Source organism: Labeo rohita, unplaced genomic scaffold, assembly GCF_022985175.1.
Source record: "Labeo rohita strain BAU-BD-2019 unplaced genomic scaffold, IGBB_LRoh.1.0 scaffold_233, whole genome shotgun sequence".
NCBI classification, from domain to species: Eukaryota; Metazoa; Chordata; class Actinopteri; order Cypriniformes; family Cyprinidae; genus Labeo; species Labeo rohita.
In genome coordinates this window covers 71080-85263 of record NW_026128583.1, presented here as the reverse complement: position 1 = coordinate 85263, position 14184 = coordinate 71080, and the positions used below count along the sequence as shown (strand labels likewise).

General features: G+C 36.6%; 1 pseudogene; it reads right to left on the bottom strand.

Annotated features, from left to right (window-relative positions):
- LOC127159599 (receptor-type tyrosine-protein phosphatase eta-like) overlaps positions 1–14184 on the bottom strand; it is a 52092-nt pseudogene that overhangs the window by 6576 nt on the left and 31332 nt on the right.

The window sequence follows — 14184 nt, the reverse complement described above, 5'->3', positions numbered from 1 at the left end:
TAATGTGGGAATGCTGCATAATAATTTTTCTAGGAACCAGGACCTCACCTTTTTTGTAATTTATGTAAATGTTACTTTACATAATGATATATATATTGTTTCAGCCAAGGTCATTTGTAGGCTCCTAGCCACCTAATAAATACCCTGGGTAATATACCCATTAATTAGGTGGCTTCTTTGCCTTTTTGAAATATGTGGTAATGCAAATTGGCATCTCAAATTAGTTAAGCTACTTCATTAAATCATGACACAATTCCAATTATATTAAATAACGTTACATATTTGAATGATGTCATTTCAAGTTCATACATTTTCTAAAACTCAACATACTGTACTACTGTCTGAGAAAAATGTAGCTGCAATAATCACTTTAGAATCTGTACAACTATATACAAATTAGGAATGTGACAGATAATTCAGAATTGTACATACTGGTAACCTGTGAGATGCATACAGTTTGTCCTTCTTTTGAATTGTCTTCAGCCACAGCAGACCAGTATCACATCTGGCTCTGTGTGGGGAGACAAGAATGAATCATAAATGCTGGTGAGAAAAAATAACAGACTGATACAATTAGGAATTCATAAAGCATTTGTAGAATTTGTAGGTGCTTAAAATGTTGTGCAGTTTTCTGCTGAAGGCAAGTAAATGTGAGATGGTTTCAAGGCTGAAAGTTCAGCAGATTCATTCAGATTAAACATTCAATCAGGGGTCTTACTGGTATAGCGTGAAATCTCAGTGGATCTCCCCTCGGTCACATGATCAGCTGCAACTGCAAATACTTTGAATGTGTACTGTGTTCCAGGAATCAGATTATTTATTATGACGGAGGTGTTTTCAGTAATCACATTCTTATCTTTATATTCTACACGGTAATGAGAGCTTTGACCGTTTGGTTTAGTCCAGTTTAGTAAGACAGAGGATGTTGTAATATCATGAGCTGTGAGGTTCATTATGACGTCAGGCTCTGTGAGTGAAAAATGACAGATTTGGGGATTAAAATGTAAATCCTGAAATCTTGTGAAAGTTCAAAAGGAAACTTAAAAGTACCAGAAAAAGTGAAAAACATACTAGTATAGTTTGAGGTAACCACTGAGTCTCCTTCTGTTATTTCATCTGCTGCCACAGCTGTGATGATAAATGTGTAATTGACTCCAGCAGTCAGATCAGTGATGTTATAGGAAGTGTTAGTAGTTGTTGAATTTCCACTTGTTTGATTATCAGTCCATTGAATTTTAAAGAAAGATCTGTTTCCAATTGGTTCATTCCATGTCAGAAACACAGATGATGTTGTGATTTCATTCACTGCTAGATTCGAGATCACATTTGGCTCTGTGTGGAGAAGAGCAATTCATAATTGTTAATGTAAAAATAAAACAAAAACACACAGGACACAATGTATAAATATAGCTGCAAGGAGCAGTTTAGAGGCCAAGTACAACAGAGGTAAAATGAAGAGCTAATGAGCTGTCTTTAATTACTCAGTAAAGACCAGGATTCTCCAACCCTGCTTCTGGAAAACTACCTTCCTACAGCCTTCAGTTCCAACCCTGCTTTAACACAGAACCTTGATTAGCTGATGCCCAAAAAGGCAGAAATAGAAAAAAGTAGGTACTGTTTCATTCGGTATACTGTTCCGAATCTACCGAGAACAATCTTATGATTTTTGGCCAAACTAGTCAGAAGTTATAAAAATAAATGTAAATTTTTATATATTTTGACCAGTAGGTGGTTGGTGGTGAAATTACTCATGCACCCTCAGGTCATGCTTGTTATAACACGTAACAAGTTTGATCTGAATCTGCTAAAGCGTTGCAAAGATATGCCACCTGCCCATGTTTGATTGAATTTAGTCAAATTCGTTAACACTTTTCACGAAAATGGTTTGGTATATCAAAAAGCTTTTGATAACTTTTTGCCAGCATTGTCTGAAGATGATCTGAGCCAGTTTTGGTGACAATCAGACAAACTGTGTAAGACAAGTTTGTAAAAGTAAACTTTTTCCAAACTTAAAAACTATGAAAACTCCTGACATGTAAAAATTTAAATTTTGTTATGCATTTGACTCAATGCATTTGGCTTCTAGACCTTATGTTTCAGAAGTTATTAGCAGAAATATGAATGTAAATTTGGCCTATTGGTGGTGCTACAGAGTTTGAGACAGAGACTCCAGATTTGCTATGGTTTATATTGAGACTGCACTCTGTGTGCCAAATTTCATAACTTTACTGCAAGCGGTTCTATGAGCTGCCATAGACTCCCAGAGCAGAAGAAGAAAACTAATGAATACAATAGGTGCCTAAGCACATTCGGTGCTGCAATAGTTTTGGCGATTTTACTAATTATTTGTAAAAAAAAAAAAAAAAAGAATGTTGGTGGTAACACTTTATTTCAATCATATTTAAACATTACTGTATTAACACTAAAAAGCACAGATTTTATAATTCTACATACTGGTATATCCCTGAGATGCAAAACCTAAAGTTAACAATTACCTTGTTGAATTGTCTGCTGCAAACAGCAGTGATGCAAAATGTGTTAATTGAACTCCAGCAGTCAGACCAGTGATGTTATAGGAAGTGTAAATGCTGTTGTTGAATTTCCATTTGTTTGATTATCAGTCCATTGAATTTTAAAGAAAGATCTTTTTCCAATTGGTTCATTCCATGTCAGAAACACAGATGATGTTGTGATGTTGTTCACTGTGAGATTCCTGATCACATCTGGCTTCTGGTATAGCGTGAAATCTCAGTGGATAATCCCCTCGGTCACAATCAGCTGCAACTGCAAAACTTTGAAAAACAACAGGAACAAATTATTTATTATGAGGAGGTGTTTTCAGTAATCACATTCTTATCTTTATATGTAAAATGAGAGCTTTGACAGTTTGGTTTAGTTTATCCAAAACTCACAGAGGATACTGTAATATCATGAGCTGTGAGAAAAATTAGTAGTTGCAGGCTCAGTGAAAAATGACAGATTTGGGGATTAAATGTTAAATCCAAAATTGTGAATGAAAGTTCAAAAGAAACTTAAAAGTACCAGAAAAGTGGAAAACATACTAGTATATTTTGAGGTAACCACTGATTCTCCTTCTGTTATATTGTCTGCTGCCACAGCAGTGATGCAGAATGTGTAATTGACTCCAGCAGTCAGACCAGTGATGTTATAGGAAGTGTTAGTTGAATTTCCACTTGTTTGATGACCAGTCCATTGAATTTTAAAGAAAGATCTATTTCCAATAGGTTCATCCCATGTCAAAAACACAGATGATGTTGTGAAACTGGTCACTCTGAGATTCCTGATCACATCTGGCTCTGTGTAGGGGGAAAGAAGAAAAAATCATAAATGCTGGTGAGAGATGGAGTTAAAACATATCAGACTGATACAATTAGGAATTCATAAATCATTTGTAGAATTTGTAGGTGCTTAAGATGTTGCTGTACAGTTTTCTGCTCAAGGCAAGTAAATGTGAGATGGTTTAATGGCTGAAAGTTCAGCAGATTCATTCAGATTAAACATTCAATCAGGGGTCTTACTGGTATAGCGTGAAATCTCAGTGGATCTCCCTTCAGTCACATGATCAGCTGCAACTGCAAATACTTTGAATGTGTACTGTGTTCCAGGAATCAGATCATTTATTATGATGGAGGTGTTTCAGTAATCACATTCTTAGCTTCATATTCTACACGGTAATGAGAGCTTTGACCGTTTGGTTTAGTCCAGTTTAGTAAGACAGAGGATGTTGTAATATCATGAGCTGTGAGGTTCATTATGACGTCAGGCTCTGTGAGTGAAAAATGACAGATTTGGGGATTAAAATGTGAATCCTAAAACTTGTAAAGATTCATCAGGAAAAGTAAAGAACATACTAGTATATTTTGAGGTAACCACTGATTCTCCTTCTGTTGAATTATCTGCTGCCACAGCTGTGATGATAAATGTGTAATTGACTCCAGCAGTCAGACCAGTGATGTTATAGGAAGTGTTGGTAGTTGTTGAATTTCCATTTTTTCGATGACCAGTCCATTGAATTTTAAAGAAAGATCTATTTCCAATTGGTTCATTCCATGTCAGAAACACAGATGATGTTGTGATGTTTGTTCACTGTAAATTAATAGATTTGTTTTTAGAGGAGAACTCTGATCACATCTGGCTCTGTCAGGTGCTTTCTGTTGAATTGTCTGCTGCAACGGCTTTGATGCAAAATGTGTAACTGACTCCAGCAGTCAAACCAACGACGGTTACATTTGTGTCTGTGACTGTTACATTTCCAGATGTTTCATTACCAGTCCATTGAACTTTAAAAGAAGACGCCACTTCAGGTGGTTTATCCCATTTCAGAAGCACAAATGATGTGGAGATTTCAGTTACTGTGAGATTCGTGATCACATTTGGTCCTGTTTTACAACAGAGGAGCAACTTATTAGTAATTCTTGCACCTGAAAGAGCTGTAGAAATAATACAATTTCCAGTTCTGGATTCTGGATGCAGCTGTGCAGTTTTCTACTTAAAGTAAAGTTCAGATGGCAACAAAGCTGAATCCCAATTAAATCAGTACAACATATCACATTAATAATAAACCATTTATGATGCTTACACAGTTGTCCATGAATTAAAATACTCACTTGTAACTGTTGTTTGAGACTCAGCTGAAGGAGGGCTTGTAGTGGCAGGAGCTGCTGAGACATTTAGATGTATAAAGAAACATAAATAAATAATTGATTAAGCAGTTCTGTTGTTGTTGTTGTTGTTGATATAATCAAGATTATACTGCAAGTGTTATAATTAAAGTACATGAAAATAGCTTTAAACTCTATGAATACAATTGTGTTTTACTATTTACTATTTCCCAATATACAGTTTTAACTGGTAGACACTGATGTTTGATACTTAGAGAACTTATTTTTTCTATTATTAACACATTTACTCAGTTGTCCATTAATAGAAATACTCACTTGTTTGAGATTCAGTGTTTGTAATGGCAGTGGCTGCAAGGATATTAGTCTGTATTAATTCTGGTAGGTGCTGATGTTTAAGACAGTTATAAAATTGCATTAGCAATCAAATAAAATGTAGATATGCAGTAAGTGTTTGCAAGGTTAATCCATGAATAATACTCACTTGTTGGAGTTGTTTGAGGAGATGTGTGAGACTCATTTAAAGAAGTACTTGAAGTGACAGGGAGTGATGTGATATCTGGACATATGAAGATATCAAAACACATTTACTAAATAGTATTTCTTGACAAGCCCAGAAAGGCAGCCTGAAAACTTTTGAACAGAATGAATTATTATTTTGCCTAAATATCATATTTGTTTTCATTTAAAACTGCCCTTCAAAAACCAAATAATTTGTGGGACCTGAAGGATTTTTCTGAAGAACAGCTGGCAGTTTAACTGTTCAGGGCAAACAAGTGACTCTTGAAAAACTATCACTAAAAAAAAAAAAAAAAAAATCAGCTGTGGATCATTAAGGCAACAGCACAGTATTAAGAATTAGGTGTATGTAAACTTTTCAACATGGTTCATTTTAGAAATTCAACTATTATTTTCTCTTGTTGACTGTCTTAATGTTAATGTTAAATGTCTTTTACAGTATGTGAAATATCTTATTCAGGTCAGTACTAAATGAAAAATAACACATTTTGTATGATCCCTCTTATTTTGGTAAAATAATTAACATTTTGCAGATTCTGCAAGGTGTATGTAAACTTTTGACCTCAACTGTATTTCAAAGGAAAACATCAAGCAAATAAGTAAACATCAAGATAAAATCAGTAAATTATTTCCATGTTTTTACCACAAAATGACATTTTATTATGTATGGATAGCACATACCCTATTTCTCCTGCTCTCTCTTCCTTACAAACGCACACACATACAGTCCGAGACACACTTACACGGGAACGTGTTGTCAGCGCTGCTCTGACCATTTTTATCATTAAAATAGTTTAGCAAATTGAAAGCTACATGACATTTCTCACAAGAGATGTAACAACAGCGCTGTTCTTGAGGACGCACTTACAGTTTTGCTATCTGTTTCTCTCTCAATAGTTACTTCATTATTAACCGCATTAATCTGCTATCAGCAGCTCAAGCCTCCATTACTAGGTTTAAAATGCCATTTTAGAATTAGCAACAGAGGCGTGGGATTATAAGAAACTGACAAGAGCTTTTTTAGGACAAAAACCTGATGAATGTCTTTAAATAAAATGTCTGAACAATATTTGAGGTGTGGTAAACGTAGTATAAGCGGAATAATTGACTGATCCATTGAATTATTAGAAAAAATAATGCACACCTGAGGTGTAACGGATCACCATCTCATTTTCTAATAATTCAACGGGCCGTCGTCAGTTGTTCCTTATATACAGTGCATTACTGGATATAACCATTGTAATTGGTGAGACTCTGATGTTTGATACCCAGGATGTGACTGTAAATGTTAGTACTGACCTGTATGATTCTGTGCATTCAACTCCTGCGGAGAGAAGCGAAGTACATAATTAATAGATTTTATAGAGAATAGAGTCTCTAGGTCACAAAAATGGATTACACCTTTTTCTTTATTAACAAACAAATTCAGATTTTACTTGGACTTCAGACTTTAATAAAGAACGACAGTCAATAGCCTTACAGACTCTTTTTTCTCTAAAAATATATTAACTTCAACACATTAACAGCTGTTAAAGCACATCAAAAGCACACAACCTCAGTGTGCAAATGTGCAAAAACACATTAAATAACATCTGTGAGCTAAATAAGCACTTATGTACCACATTTGTAATCTGATTGGTGCATTCTGAATGTGATTTGCAATGTGATTGGTCTAACATGAGACCTAACTAATTGTGATTGGACCATATTCACCGCGCTCTGTTTTAATGGTGAAAGACTTTAGACGTGACCACAGCTAAACATTACATATTTGACAGTTCTTTACTGATAGAAATGTTAACTGACAGTAATCAACCGTGCTGCAAACTACATGACTTTAGCCATTTGAACTGAAAGTTCATGTAATTTAAAATTTAGCAGTTTTCAGTAAACAATTAAGAGTGAATGTGCACACTTTCAAATTAATGTTAAAAATAAATACATATTATTTGCAAACAGTTAAAATGCATTACTTTGCAATAACTTCTAGTCCTTTTACAATCCTATTTTCTTTGTTCCCTTAAAGCTTTTTAAATAAATAATATAATAAAAATTAATAACATTAATTCCTTTAAATGAAATACAAGTAGAAGCTACTCTGTATACTGAAAATAAAACTCTGCACTCAGTAGCCTTTTCTGTCAGTTTAAAGCAACTGTATATAGTTTGGTGTATTTTTGTGACTTTGAAGCTGTCACAAATCTTGTCTGTGGTCTTTTGTCCGCTCACCACCAGAAGTCGCCTTTGCATCATATTGACTCTCACACTACACAGAATGTTACATGTCAAGTCAAGTCACGGCTGCTCTTTGTGAGTCAAGTCAAATCACAAGTGTTCTTCCTGTTAGTGCTGATCTTCCAGTCACATCTCGTCTCAGCTGTTCGTCAAGAGTCATGTTACATCTCATCTGATCGATCAGTCACGTCACGTCTCAGCTGATCATCCAGAGTCACGTCTCGTCTCAGCTGATCTCCCAGAGCCTCATCATGTCTCAGCTGATCTTCCAGAGCCATGTCACGTCTCAGCTGATCATCCAGAGCCTCGTCATGTCTGAGCTGTCATCCCAGAATCACGTCACTTCACAGCTGGTCTTCCAGAGTCTTGTCATACCCTGCCGGTTGCATCCATATCTTCGAGGTCAGCCCTTCAGTATCTCAGGTTGACAGTGAGTCTAATTATGAATTGTCTGTCCATCCAGGTCTCCCAAAGGTTTCTGATTGTGAACTGCCTGTCTGTCTAGTCTCAATTAATTTGTTTAAATTTGAATTATCTTTCAGTCCTGTTTTAGTAATTTAGTCTGCTGTGGAACCATCTGTCTTTTTAGTTCTAAATAATGGATCTGAGGGTGAATTTTCTGCCTGTCCAGTTTCAGTCACTGAACTGTCTTCCTGTTCATTTTCAGTCAATGAGTCTAGCTGTGACCTGTCAACCCAACCGGTCTATACCGTCACGAATCTTGTCCATGGTCTGTCTGCTCAGCACCAGATGTCGCCCTCTCACTATATTGGCTCTCATGCTACAGAGACTTCCACATATCACCACAGACTACATTTCCCATGCTCCATTTCACTGATTACGTTTACGCCTGCAGACAATTACACACACTATAAAGATCAGTCGCAAACAACCATTCAGGGGCGAGTATTGGGTGCGTTTATCACTGTGTAGTGATAGCAACTTTATGAAGCCTCTCCGAATTTAGTTGTCTAGTTCCTAGTTTGTAGTTCAGAGTCTTGATCCTTGCCTGTTATCTCGTCTTGTCTGATCTCTGCCTGCCTTGGAATTATCGTTTGTCTTGTGGATTACCTGTTTCCCTTGTTCCCTGGATTACGTATGCCGTTGATTGACCTTTGCCTGTTTATTGGACTACTCTTTTGTCTCGTCTGTGCCATACATGTTTGCTGATGTTCGACCCTGCCTGTTTTTTGACCATGCCTTTGAATAAAGCTTGCAAATGGATCCGTATGCTTCTCTCAGTCACTCCGTAACAATACCAGTGATTCCAATGTTGCACTGTCTGCCAATGAGGTTCCAGTTATCTTAGGATTTTCAGCTATCTGCGAGCCTAGTCTAGTTTCAAGAAACATATCTGATACTGAACTGTCTGTCTGTCCAGCTACTCTCAAGGAGAGTAACAACACTGAACTTTCAACCCTGTCAGTCATGCCCAAGGACACTGTTGATAGGCTCACTGTATTTCCTGTTCTGATCTTTTGGGTCGTAGATTTTCTGTCCGTGATCTGTGCTCCATCTGCTCTGCCGTGGTGGTCTTCTGCTCCATCTGCTGTGGTCTTCTGCTCCGCTGTGGTAGTCTACTGCTCCATCTGTTCCACCATGGTGTCCTGGTCTGGTGGTCTTCTGCCCCGCTGTGGGGATCTTCGGACTGGTCTGCCCTGCTGTGGTGGTCTTCAGCTCCACCTGTCCTGCCAGCTTCGCCCTGGCTCCCTGCTCTGCGGGTCCTGCCTCAGTCACCAGGTCCTCCACCTCCACATGGACCTGACCCGCCATCCCTTGCCCTGTCCCACCTCCGCTCCACTGCCCTCCTGTACTGTGTAATGTAACTCTGTCATGAATCTCTGTCGCCTTTGCATCATATTGACTATCACACTTCACAGACTGTTACATGTCACCCCGGGCTACATTTCCCATGTTCCATTTCACTAATTATGGACTCACCTGCAGCCAATCACACACTCTTTAAATATGAAGGCCTAATAACTGTTTGATTAATGTTTAATGTTTATCGCTCTCCTAGTAATAGCTACATTACAGAGCCACTCCTAGTCTTGTCCTGTTCTTTGCCTGTGACTTCTAGTCTGTTTTATCCTCCCTATCTGTTAGGAATGCGAATCCGAGAGAGAGCAGGCACGTCGTGTTCACCGTACATCAAAAAAGTGCGAGAAGCCGCCATTTTCTCAGCATCTGCAGATGGAAGCGAGTGAAGGACGATTTTCCGTAAGTAAAGATTCAAAATGAAAAGTCATCATTCATTATGTGTGTCCAGAAGTATTGTGAGATTTCATGTAACGTGGAAAAAGTCAGAAAAGAGCTTTTATTGGAAAATACGCTGACACGTTTTTTTGCCTCAGAAATGGTCCTAACGGGCTTTTCTACTGAATGGAAGAGATAGCTTTAATACAACATCTGTGAGTTTCATATGTCATATTTACAGAAAAATTAGGTGTTAATAGAGGGTTATTAACATATTTACATGTTAATTTGTAAACTTTTTTTCCCCCGTGATTAAACTGAAAGTAGTTTCCTAAAGAAAACGGCATCGTGTGAAGATGAAGACTAGCCTAATTATTTTGAGGCTGATGAAGTTTTAATTGTTAAAAGTAATGTTTTGCATGTAATATTTCAGACTTGTTGAGCTTTGAGTCTTCATTGTGCCCGCGCCGGGAGTTAATGGCACGGAAGACCGCGAGTGAGAGGAGGCGATTGTCTCTGCTTCTTCAGAAGAGAGGGAATGACGGTATAAGGCAAGTAAAGGTCATAATTTCTATATTGTCATTTTTTGACTATTATTAAAGGAATGTTTGCTTTTTTGTATAAGTTAAAAGCCAGAGACATAGGAGAGCTTCATTCTTTCAGGATTAATGTGAGTTATTTTTAGAAAATACATGTTTCTGTTGTTTCCTGCCTGTTTACTTCACATTTTGATGCAACAATAGTATGATGACTTGTTCACATTTTATTTAAACCATTGGTTTCCATGTTTTTCACTGCAGAACTCAAACCAACTTTGGAGTTAACAACACAGAAGCCTACTTGTGTGAGGAGGCAATCTTCTCCACTTCTTCATAATAGAGGGAAAGACAGTTTAAGGCAAATAAAGGTCATAATTTCATGTTGCTGTTGTTGTTTTTTGTGTAAAAGAATGTTTTATGTAGATGTTAAAAGGCCAGAGATGTAAAAGAGCTTCATTCTTTTAAGATTGATGGGAGTTATTTTTTAGAAAATAAATGTTACCGTTGTCTGCTATTGTAGTATTCTAGAGCACTGTGGTAGACAAAGACAATAAATAACCACACAATATGGTTGAAATGATAAAACAGTTTAGTTACCTATCCTTACAGAATTGGATGCACCTCTGTTTGAAATTGGTTACATTTGAACTAAATGTTTTCTTTTTCAAATGTTTTTCTCTTTTAGGCTGCTGATTAAGGACAGGTGGTGACTGGGACGAATGTTAGACAAAGAGGAGAAATGATCTTTCCTCCAAACTGATGCAACAGTGGTTTTAAAGGAGAAGGCCACCCTGGATAATGTCAAAGATGTCGCACACCTTTGCTGAGCTGATGGGGATTCATGACTACATCAGTTATCTTAAAGAGATAATGAAAATTGTCAGTGATGCATGTTCTGTATGTGATCGTGGACTATGAAACAAACCGTAAGTGTATAGTCTGTAAAAAACGTCAAATGCTTGTTCTGTGTTGTTCAGTAGAAATGGAGTTCACACTCATTCATACACAGGCTCACAATACTTTACACATTTGCTTGTGTTAAATGTTATAATATGAGTGTTAATGTTGTGGTTTATTAGTGTATTGTCATGCCAGAATAGTTTGTGTAAAAAGAAAAAAAAAAAACAACAAAAAAAAAAACAACTAATTGTACAATTATTGTAAAGTAGTGTTTTTGTATAGTAGTTTTATACAATATACAAAATTTACCAAAACAGTAAAATTTGGTCATAAATGTTATAGTCAGCAAATGTTCAATGCTTCATTTATAAACTCTGTACCTGCTAATGCCATACTTTCTCTGCATTTCTTTTCACATGCATGTTACTTTTGAATGTTTTTTCTTGTTGTAGTTTTTAATAAACATTTATCTTTTGATAGTCATTCTGTGTGTGTTAAAGTGATTTTATAATGAACAAGATTTGTATGCCTAGCTCAATTTTGGGTTTATTTTAGCCTAGCAGTGTAGTTATTTTAAACCATAAAAAAAAAAAGCAACCCAGCATGCTGGGTCAATAATTCAACCCAACTCGCTGGGTCAAAACAACCCAGCGCTGGGTTCGTCCCTTTTTGACCCAGCGCTGGGTTGCCAAAATAACCCAAATTGGGTTGTTTTTAACCCAGCATTTTTTTTTTTGAGTGCAACAGAAGATTCCTGTTGTCTATCTGAAATTTCTTCTAAATTTAACTCATATATTTATATTCAGTTATTTCACTTCAGTTGCATAGAAAAGGACCTATATATTGACGTTTGATTGAAATGACTAAAACTTAACATAGGAGCCTGATAAAAATGTTCATTTTAGATGAAAATTTCAGATAGCACTTAGAGGATTTGCATCTGAACTCTTCATATTACAATATGTGTAATGACATCACCACACCAACTTCCTTGTCACAAACAAAGAGCCTGTTAAATTACTGAAATAAACTCAGAAAGGGAAAATACCTCCAAAACACACCACCTACTATCAATTAAATATTTACCATATATGTAAAACCATGATAATCTGTATTGCCATCAAACATTATCTCTTTAAAAATCTAATCAATTCTGCACAATAGCACCAAATTATTATTAATATTATTTATTTATTTATTTATTTGTTGCCCTTTTAAACTCAGTGTCCTGCATCTGCTGATAAAGTGCTATTGAAATGAATAAAGCATTTTTTTTTAACAATTGCACTTAGAATTTTTAACAAAAATGTTGCTGTTTTGGTTACATCTTCCCTCAGGTAGATGTTTTGTTTTCCTGAGTAACCTGATGTTGAACTCATGAAATATTCACTTTGTTTGCATTCACCCAAACTGATTTGCCAAAATCAAAATTATGCTATAATGTCAAATTACTGGCATATTTGTATAATTATTGAGTTTTTTGACTCCCACTCTACAAGACAATAAGATTTACATTTACACAACAAATGTTTTTTCTTTGTTTGTTTTTGATAAAATGAATACTACTTGTTTTGAGATTTTTTGAAATGCAATGATGAAATTAACTTATAAATGTCTTGATAACTTTTAAATACTTTGTGGGACCATCTAAACCATCAATCATCTTACAAATGAATTTACGCAAAATAAAGAAGGCATCTTACCAGAAAGATGACAAAGAATAGAAGTGCTGTGCCTTTACATACAGTTTTGAAAAAAAGATGTGCCATACTATTTATGGATTCTAATGAGCTTAAAAAACTTTTTCAACAATGACAATCTCATTAAACTGCCTGGTTCTTGTCAAACCACACTGAGCTCTGATGTGAGAGATATGAGCTCTTGCTCAAACTGTCACCCGAGTTTTAATGCTCCGCCTTTGCTTTACTCTGCTGACCAGAATTAGGTTTAGAAAACTCACTGCTTTAATACGTCACTGGAACTGAAAGCTAAAAAAAAAAAAACCCTTCCTTTTAAAATTTCCCTTTTCTAGTTAACTTTCTACCAAACATTTCCTTGTTTTCTAATACTGGTCAAAGTGAGCTATTATGATGAAGATTTACATTCCCAGATGAAGAACACAACAACAGCACAGTGTTAAAATCATGTTTGGATAGAGTTTGACCTGGGACAGGTCTGTTTGGGTTTGCCCCCCTTTGCAGCAGTAACATCTTCTACTCTTGAGAGGAGGTTTCCACAAGATTTTGTTTTGTTTCTGTGGGATTTTTTGCCCATTTGTCCAGTACAGCATTTGTGAGGTCAGGCACTCTTGCTGAACTAAAAGACCAAGCTCTTAATCTCCACTCCAGATCACCCCAAAGATGTTGGATGGGGATGAGATCTTGATTCTGTGTGGGTAACTCAAGTTCTTCCACACCAAACTCATCCAGCCATGTCTTTATGGACCTTGCTTTGTTAAAAGGGGCACAGTCATACTGGAATAGAAAAAGGGCCTTCCCCAGACTGTTTCCAAAAAGTTGGAAGTGTAGCATTTTCCAAAATGTCTTGGTATGCAGAAGCATTAAAATTTCCTTTACTGAAAAGGGACCTAGTCAACACCTGAGAAACAGCCCTGTGTCATTATCACTCCACCAAACTTTCTGCAATCAGACAGGTAATATATACCAAATACGGACTCCTCCATCAGAATGGCAAACAGAGAAGCAAGATACCTCACTCCACAGAACAGGTTCCCACTACTCTAGACTCCAGTGGTGGTCGTGTTTTACACCACTCTATTTGACGATTGGTTTTACAGCTGCTCAGCATGGAAAGCCATTCCATGAAGCTTCTGCCGCACAGTTTTCGTGCTGATATTATTGTCAGTGGAACTTTGAAACTTTTCACCTATGGAATCAGCAGAGCATTGTGTACTTTTAGACACCATGCATCTCAGCACTCTGTAACTAGGTGCTTGACTTTATACACCTGTGCCAATGGTCTGATTGAAACATCCGAATTCAATAATGAAGTGATAAGTCCCAAAACTTTTGGCCATATAGTGTAGATGTGTCCAAACTATTTCTGGAAGGCCATTCTCTAGCACAGGGATCATCAAATCTGGCCCACGAGATCCACTTTCCTGCAGAGTTTAGCTTTAACCCCAATCAAACACA